General features: G+C 42.7%; 1 long non-coding RNA gene across 1 annotated transcript; it reads right to left on the bottom strand.

Annotated features, from left to right (window-relative positions):
- Nucleotides 1-1,405: 1,405 nt before the first annotated feature.
- LOC308053765 lies at nt 1,406-9,427 on the bottom strand. The gene is made up of 2 exons (XR_013923790.1): nt 9,267-9,427; nt 1,406-2,212 (listed from the first exon to the last, which is right to left on the bottom strand). It is a non-coding gene; the product is annotated as an uncharacterized lncRNA (long non-coding RNA).
- Between the last annotated feature and the right edge of the window lie 54 nt (nt 9,428-9,481).

A 9,481-nucleotide genomic window follows, 5' to 3' on the forward strand; every position in this document is an offset into this window, starting at 1 on the left:
CCCTATTACTTGTGTACTTGCCAATATTTTGGTTTAGTGACAAATATTAATCCCAACTGTTAATAGTCCTCTAAACTAACTTACATCCAACATGCCTGACATGGTGTGTTTTATTCTCATTCACTGAGGGAGAAATCAAAGTCCAATCAGTAGGAGCCAAAAGCACTTCTGTCACTGAAAATCACCTTGACTGCTGTGTACCTCCTTTTCTTCACCAGTAGACAGAATTTTGACTATTAGTTACAAGTTTGAGGGGTTTTGGAAAAATTTTACACTTCCTGCCTTTTTAATTTAAATTAGGTGACATTTGCAGTCTGGTCTTCAGCAACTTACACAGGGCAATTCAGGGAATATAAGGCAGAAATGAGAGCAGGACCTCTGTTTCCTTCCCTACAGTTGTGAGCTTTGACCACTTTTCAGTGCTGCCTCCCTTACTGAAATAGTAAAGTAAAAATGCAGGCAGTTCCAGTTTTCAGATTAAATGATCCCAGCCTTCCTCTTTTGTTGTTGCTCATTCATCCTTTTTATGTAACTGTTGCCTTAGCTGTGAAAACCGTAAAGGTCAACTTGACACTAAACCGTATCCCTGGGAAGAGTTATCAAAGTTGTGGACAAAACATAAAAGGCTGCCACCTATTTTCTTGATTTTGGGGAGAAAGCATGTTGGTAACATTGTTCTGAACACAACTGTTCCAGAGAACTGCACTCTAAGTACTTCTGCAATGGAATTTACTCCCTAAGATTCTGTGTGCAATGGGGGGAAGCAGTAAATAAATGGCACAGTCTTGCTGATGACTGTATATAGGGCAGAAGTAAGATCAGATAGCAGATCTGTTGTGTTCAATGAAATCAGTGGTTCAGATTTTTATCTCACATTGCTATAATTTCAGTGGTATCAGTTTATTGACTTTTATGCTAATATAATCCACAGTATCCCAAATGTACACTGTTTCTCTTAGTCACAAATTTCTTGTGAGTGTAATAAGACTCCGGTGAATTTATCAGTATTACTACAAAAAGTACAAAGAAACTAACAATAAGAATACACCAAGTGCGGTATCTAAGTTATCTACACCGAACTGTGCTGTTAGCATTGTACTGGGGAAAGGAGCAACCCAAAGGCTGCAATAGGCCAGAAGTTTTACGAGGATCCGTGCTTCACGTACCCTGGAAACACCTTTCCCATCAAAATCCCACTTTTACTATAATTAAATGCTTCAAGCAATCAGTAATTTTGTCAAAATTTCATTTTAAGGGGAAAGGAAAAATTCTGAGAGCATCTGGTGTCTTGTTTCAATGTCTTCCCTTCAAAATAATTTTACTCTGACATGTAGCATGGTGCCTATAAATACGGTGTATACCATACTCTAGTGCAATATATTCTAAATTAAAACAGACATTTCAATCTATCCATCATGCCTTTATTTTCTGAATGCTGCAATTTTACCCTAAATAACAAATTAAACTTCACAAAACCAGTGAAAAAGATCTTTCCTTCCAGCATTCATCATGGACTTTCCTGTTTTTTTCCATTCCGCTCTGGAGCAAGGTGGGTGCAGTCCTGCAAGGAGAACATGGCAGGAAGGCTGCTTTGGGGGCTCACTATCCATGAAGAGATTTGCAGCTCAGGCTCACGTCACCTCGCTCTCCCCACGCTCACTCCTGAGCTGGCGCGCTGGTGTCTTGCTGGGCTGCGCTCATCGGGCAGAGCTGAGGAGGAGGTGAAAAGCAGCATGTGGAAATGCAGTGGGAAGCCGAAGCAGGCCGTGCCGATTGCAGCGGGAGAGCTTGCAACGGCCGCAGCATTGCGATGGCACAGCGGGCAGTTCCCACAGCAACCCGCTGCTCCCTGGCTCCTCTGCACAGGCAGCGCTGAGCTGGCAGAGCCTTGCTCTGAGCATGTCAGACAGTTTTGAAAGAAAGGTTACAAACTTCAAACAGACAGAGATTATGCTCCAGCAGGGCTGTAGCTAGGTGTAATTCAGCGAACCGCTGCCACCCCCCACAAAAGACCCACCACCGCTGAGCTGAGCCATCCCGTCGGCTGCACTCAGGCTGCGTAGGCACTGCAGGTCTGCCACTGAACCCCAGGTTACACAGCAATTCTCCTGCCAGTCCCAGAGGACGTGTGGGAGCTTCATTGCTATCCTTGTCCCCTCTGACATTTTCCTGAGTTTCAAAAGGGTGGTTCATCTGATAGTTGGTCATCACACTGAAAAAAAGGAAATTAATTTTAAATAAATTTCGTGATGTTTGCATTTCAGAATAAATGTAAATTTGCACCGGAACAAAAAGCAATGTGGAATAAGACTTTCAAATGTGTTGGTACAAGCTTGCACATGAGGCAGTCACAGATGATTGATATGATGACTGATACTATAATTTAGCTTTTTATGCAGTTTAAATGAGCATTCGATTCTGTACCCTTTAATCACAAAGTGGCATTTCATCTCATGAGTAGCCAGCTGTAGTTCGATAAAAGAAAGGCTACCCAACAGGAATAGGCAAAGTAGGCTGAGGCCTCAAAAAAAAACCCAGATCAAAAACATTATTTGAAAAATGAAATATTAATATGGGCAAGGCTTCCAACTAAATGTTTCCTTTGGTATTTGCTCAAGTGAATGTTATACCTCTAGTGGCAGTAGAAGTGAATTACTTAGCATAATGGCTATGGAAAATTCAGACTACAGTTAAATAGTTTCTACATCTTGGATATAGGTATGTACATACAAAAATGTATGTCATTTTTGAAAAATGAAATCTTAAATCCCCATGTTCGTAATTCACCTTCTCAGAGCCTGAAAGTCGAGCAAGAGACATAAGCAGGCCTTTCCAAGTTAAATACTGTAATTTGTCCAAATAAAATGACAGAATGCAGGCTCACACCCAGTATTCAGATGCGGCCATGGCTTCTGCTGAAGTTACCAGATATGTCCATTACCTCAAAGGAAAGTTTGTTATAAAAATGCTAACATACAACTCGTCCCTGCAGGCACAGGGGAAGGCAAACTGCATGCTACAGCTGCAGAGGAGACACACTGCTCTGGAGAGGGAGGCACATGGCAAGACTGGTTTAGGCTGCGACAGTTGCGGAGTCTGTCTGTGGACAAGTATCTCCTCCCAAATCCAGCTGTGTTGACAGCAGAGTCCTCCCCCAGTGTGCCCAGAGGCTGCTGAGCATTGCCCTGCAATAGGTTACCACCCCTCTGATCTGGATTTACTTGTTTGAACACTCCCTAACCTATTTCATTGAAAATCAGCTGGGCCAGCAAACTCTTATTACTTAAAATATTAGGCCAGGGTTGCAGACACGTTTTCTTCCCTGCAAAGCAAGCTCCAGCTATTTCTATTCCCCCGATCTTTGGCTACACTTCGGCTCTGCACCCCCCACCCCATTGGTCTATGCACTATTTTATCTACTTTTATAAACTGAATTTGTTGGGGTTTGGGTTTTTTTAAGTTGGATTCCCCCATGTGTCTGATTCACTTAACTAAATGTTATGGTCTGTGCCAACCAAGAACAGAGGAGATGGCATGGGGCTGGAAAAAATGGCCAGGAGGTCCCTATATCACATTTGTCTTCAGGATAGAGGTCTGCAGGAATCCATGGTCTGATACTTCCTAATCCCCCTCTGAATTTGGCTTTTGGTAAACTACATGACTAGAGACATTTTACAGTCGTCTCATCAACGATCTCAATCTCTTGTTAATGTCATACTCTCCAGATCCACCAGACTCAGTAGGATCTCTACAATCAAAGTTTGGGTTTTTTTAGTCTGGGCCTTCATTTAAGTAATTCGGGATGTGGCTGTTGCCAAGTTGTACCGTCCCATACACAGTTCAGAATATGCCCAAGGCATGTTGCTTCTAATGCCTTGAGTCAAAGGTCACATAATACCAGATGGAGAAATAAACTCTAACCTCTAATTTGAGTGTGTGCAACTCAAGCGCAAGTAGGATCTGTGCTGACAGTGTCCTCTTCAAGTCAGTGCACGTATATTATCTGCACTGTAAACTTCTCAATCGTTGGTGGCAGCAAAGCCCAAATCCAGACGTTTTTTGAATTTCCAGGTCAGAGATCAACTCCAGCGTGCTCACCTCCCAGATCTCTATTCTGCAGCGTGTCTGCAACATACCAAAGGCTGCACGAACTAAGCATGAGACCATCTGCTTAGCAGCAACAACAGCTTCTTGGTTTTGACTCCCAGCCTTTTTAAATCCCTTGTCTTTGTCCTGCTGACCATTATAAGGAATGAGTTCAGCAGGAAGGACAAGTGGTTTCCAGAGTAATTCCCAGAAGAACTCCATGAGGGAGCCTGGAGCATGCCTTGGTGCCATGCTCAAGAAACAGAGCATGCAATGTGGAGGGCCCTTCAGAGAGGGCCAGGATCAGAAAGAGAAGGACAAATGGTGCTTGTGGTCAGCTTTTAAAGACAAATCTAAATATCAGGGCAGGTATTTGCTAACACGATAGCAAAGCCATCAGTGAGGCTGCCCTGCCTCCCTCTGTACAGCTGCACAAAGACTTAATACATTGCACACGTAGAATGCTTGAGCAGCAGAGGTGCAAAATGGATTGTATTAAGTGAAGCTTTTAATAAGATTTTGATAACAGTGATTTTTATGTTAATCTCTAAAGAATTTGCTTTTGTAACATTTAACTGATAAGCATATAATCTAGTTTTAATTTAATCTCTGCAGGTGTTTCCCAATAGTAAATGTTAAAATTTTATTGCTTCCTTAGGCAGTAATAATAGGGAAAAATCTGTAAGGTTCCTAGCGTCCATTTGTATGCAGATAGCATCATATTTTATAATGGCTGTAAATCTGACAGGATAGCCTCTTACTTTTGAGATTACATTATAAATATGTGTCAACACTGAAGTAAACATTCAGAAGGAAAATGAAATAGAGATGTTATTAGAGGTCTAATGAAACAACCATAACTGCTTATTTATAAGAGACGTATATGCACATCCTTGAAAGAAGTAGAGCCCATGCTGGGTTTGCAGGTTTCCGATGAGCAGGACAATGGAGATTCTCAGCAGGGTCCTACAGACGATGCAGAAATAGATCCTACACTTCATAAAGACGATGACTGTCTATAAAACTCTAAATGTTTGCTCCCTCTGAGGCTTCTAAATGATTATAAATACCATGGTATGTCTAAGACTCAATTATGGCTTCTTTCATACAGCTTCACAGAGCAAAGCATAGGTCAGGAATTCCCACATGAAGAACCATGAGACACCCAGTACAAGGAACTGAGCGCTGATACCTGTCTGAAGTATAAAGCATACTTTGGGCAAAATTCACTCAGCACAAGGCCCGAGAGGGACTTGAATGATCACTTAGATCTTACATCGGCCTTATTCTCAAGAATGAGCATGCATGAAACCTGCCCTTGTTTTACATTCAGTGTTTTAAAGACAGCTACAATTTAGGCTGTATTTTTGCCAAATCATTTTATCTGTTCTGCAGCAAATATGTCACTCTGGCATGCTGTGCTCACCGTGTCCATAGGCACATCTCAGGGACCCATCAGCACGGGCAGAGAGCTAAGCTAAAGGACTTCTAAGGTGGAACTGGCTTGCCTCCAGCCATTGTGGAACATGGGCAGAGAGACCTTTGAGCTGTCTTTACTCTCCTGTATAGGCATGCCCTGAAAGGGATTACACTTTAACAGAGGTCTAGATATTTCCTCAACAGTGCTTAGATATGTGGCTCCCAAGGTCCACATTATTAGTCATAAAAACAAAGTCTAACCTCTGACACAAAAAACTGCATGCTAGTACATTTAAGTCCCTAGTGACACAAAATGGGAATACAGCACGCTGCCATTTGCAGGGGGGGAGGAATCTGAAAAGCTGCCATATAAGCAAGCAAAAAAACCCCCAACCAAACCTTACCGGTGAATTAAAGTTACTAGAATAGCTTGGACTATTTAGGCTGGGCAATTCTTGCTTCTGTTACAAGTCAGAATATGTATGCTGCTTTAAGGTGGCAGTTTGAAAGCAGTTATTTTGTTTCTTTTGATAGTCTCTTAAAGTGAAAAAAAGATCTTTTATTATGAGGGTTTTATAAATAGGTATTAATTAGAAAGAAAACTCAGTTTTCTACAGAAAGACAAGACAAAAACAACACAACACGGGCGTGAATAGAAATGCAGATACCTCACTTCATTTCCTGAGTTACTTCAAAGTCAAAGAGGATCTGCCATGTTGTGCCATGGAGCAGGCAACCGTCAAGAAAAACAAAATATCATAATAAGAGTATTGCCTATTAAGGATTAAATGCATTAAGAGCTATAGGTTAAATTCAGATATATAAAATGTTTAGGTCTCTCCTGTCTGCACACTAGTTCTTCTCCTGTCAGAGTTTGTAAAAATACAATTTATTTTGTGTAATGGCTTCAGACTGAAGATTCTTTAAAGGAGGCCCCCTCATAAAGTGTTTGCAGTCAGCCTCTCCAGCTGCACAACTATCACACATGTGCCAATGTTACAGGCACACTGGGCTAGTGGTGACCACAAAACCCAAGTGCTGTACCCTCTGTACCTAAACACTACACAATCTCCTCAACCCATGGCAGACAAAGCGGAACTTTTTGCTAATCAGGTGTGAAAATTACAGGAATCAGGCATAATGCTGTGTTTCTCACAACTTAAGAAAGTCTCCTCCACGATACATGAGTTGAGAATCTCCCATATGAAGTATTTAAACAGATGGATAATCACCACAGCAACCAAAACCGACAGTCATTCAGGAGCATTCCGTATCTACAGACTCCAGTCTCAGGTTTCATGCTGCAAGGAGGCAGTATTTGATGTAACCGAAGACTAACCAATGCTTTTACGTAGCTTGCAGTGGTTTCTAAGGTAGGTAAAAAAGCAGAGGACCAAACATTAGCTACAGGAACAGAACTTTTTTACACCTCAGGTCCTACTTAAAGTGACCTCACAAACTTGTCGCAGATTCTCTACTGCATCGTCTATTTCTACTCCTTAGCATCTGTATTTCAGATTTCTTCATCCACATTTTCTCCTCCCATCTTTTCTCTGCTCTAACAGCATCATAACAAGGACTGCAACCTCAATCTGCCTCTGATCCTAGAAATCATTAATTATTTGGGTGAAATAAAGTAGCCCAACCAGGAGAAAGCAAAAGAAACAATAACCTAATGATAAAGGAGAAAACTTCCCACAGATCTGAGATACTACTAGTTACTGCCACCCATGGCAGTAGTCTCCATCTCCCACATTGCAGATGAGCAGTCTACCCACAGTGCACGGCATGTGGACACACTCATACACATCCTCTCAACAATTTTTTTCATCCACCTAAAGCACCAAGCCTTGCTGGCATGGCAGTGAGAAGAGCAGTAGGTCTGTGCCAGGCCAGGCTTTGGGCATGCCCCAAAACCAAAAACCTCGGCACCAGTGAGTTTATCAAGCAGCTCTGTAATATTTTCGCATACGTCAGTGCTGGTTAAATAGTGATGGCATATATGTAACGTTAGTAGTGTCTGGGATGGGGCATAAATCTCTCTCAAGGGCACATTATTGCACAATTGTCAGTGATGTGGGGTTTGTGCTCTCTGAAGCATCAGGCACTAGCAACAAGAACAGAAGAACACTGACTCCTACTTGTATGCACACAAACTTTAACATTTAATTGGAGTTAACACAGGGCTTTTAAAATAACAAAATAACCTAAAACCAAGCTTCAGCAATAGGTAAGAGGAGACTGGCATGATTTCTGATTTTCAACAGGTGGCCAGTGGATGCAAACATTATTAAATGTGTGATAGATAAACCAAAGTTGAATCCTGGTAAATTTATAAAGGCAGACCTAAAACTTGTTTTCAGAGATTCTGAACTTTCTTTGTAAATGAGCTGGGTGAATTGGAAACCATCAGCTTAGCTAATTAACATGCTTCTAAGTCTAGCCATTTTAAATTATGTTTTTTCTAATTTGATCATTCTGTTTATACAAATTTGAGTATCTCTGAAGCATGTTTATGTCTGCTGCTTCTCCTGAGACAGGTTTGCAAAATCAGCAACACCCTGCATTTGATTAATACTCAGTAAAAACAATAATCTTCTGAATGTATCCCGAAGGCTGATGTCTGGTAAGTCTGTTTAAAACCAAGAATTCCAGTTTATTTATAAACATGTTAAACCCCATAAGCTGATTGATACTTGTCAAGAAACAAAATATTTTACCAGTTTTCACTGCATGCATCTGCAGAAATTCTGACAAGATTGTTATTTCTATATATAACAATTTAACTGTAATATTATGTAATTTGTGGCTGTAAGACTGAAACTTAATAAACTATTAGCAACTACTAGATCTGCAGAATTTTTTTTTTCCTGATCTACTATCAGGAAAAAGGTGAGCACTAACACATCTTGGCTAAAGTGCAAAATGGATATTTTTTTTATTATTTAACATCTTACATTATTTTAAACAGACAAAATACATTACTTCCTGTCCTGGATTGTTTCATTATTTGTTTCACGATGTTATTGTGAAATACTAATGGCTGTTGTGTTTATTTCACCATTGAAGTGTGTTCATTTCACTGGTGGGTAAAGCCTGGTAAAGGGTCAAAGATTTTGCAATCCTGCTGACTGGATGGCTTAATATAAACCTTAATTATTCACCCAACATACAACAAAAGTATTTTGCTGCATTAATAATCGGAAAGTTGCAGATGATCTTAGGTGACGATTACGCTGCTGCGTGTTTTTTAGATTATACAGGGCTTAAAAGCCCAAGCGAGGAAAAAGCCCAGCTCAAGGTGACAGGGGATACTGCATAAAATGGGCTAAAGCCCAGTTTAACAAAAACACACCAGTAAGAAGACTACAGAAGAAAGGTAACAGAAAGAGGAACAGTTTAGAGACAACATGCCCCATTTAAGCTGTTCTGCTGTACGATTAGAGCATCACAAACACACGTTCCCCTTGTTTTATCCTGCGCTGAGCCTGACCCCCGCCGGGGGACGGGCAAGGGGCCGGGGAGCCCGCAGGCCAGGACCCACGGCAGCCCCACGGCCAGCGAGAGCGAAGAGCGGCCGGGAACCCTGAGGGAAGGGGCCAGCCCTCAGAAACCACTGGATGAGGGAAATTATTCCTAAAAGACACCGTCCCGCGCGACAAGAGCGCCGGGCCGGTTGCAGACCCCCCCGCTTCCCGCCGCGGGGCCTCCCCTCGCTCTGCGGCCGGGGCAGCGCAGCGCAGCCCAGCCCGGCTGCTCACCCCTTCCCCGCGGCGCCGGGGCTCCCCGGAACGGCGGCGTGGCACGGCCGCAGACCGTGCTACCGGTTGGGGATGGAAACAGCCGAGAAACGAGGCCCCGCCGCCAAGGGCAGCACCAGGCCATAACCGCCGCCCGCCCAGGCTGGCATGGCGGCGGCAGGGCGGGGGCAGTGACGGTGGCGGGCGAGGGGCGGGGCGGCGGCACATCTCGCGAT

The sequence above is a fragment of the Falco punctatus genome (genome assembly GCF_963210335.1).
Source record: "Falco punctatus genome assembly, chromosome: 15".
In the NCBI taxonomy this organism is placed as follows: Eukaryota; Metazoa; Chordata; class Aves; order Falconiformes; family Falconidae; genus Falco; species Falco punctatus.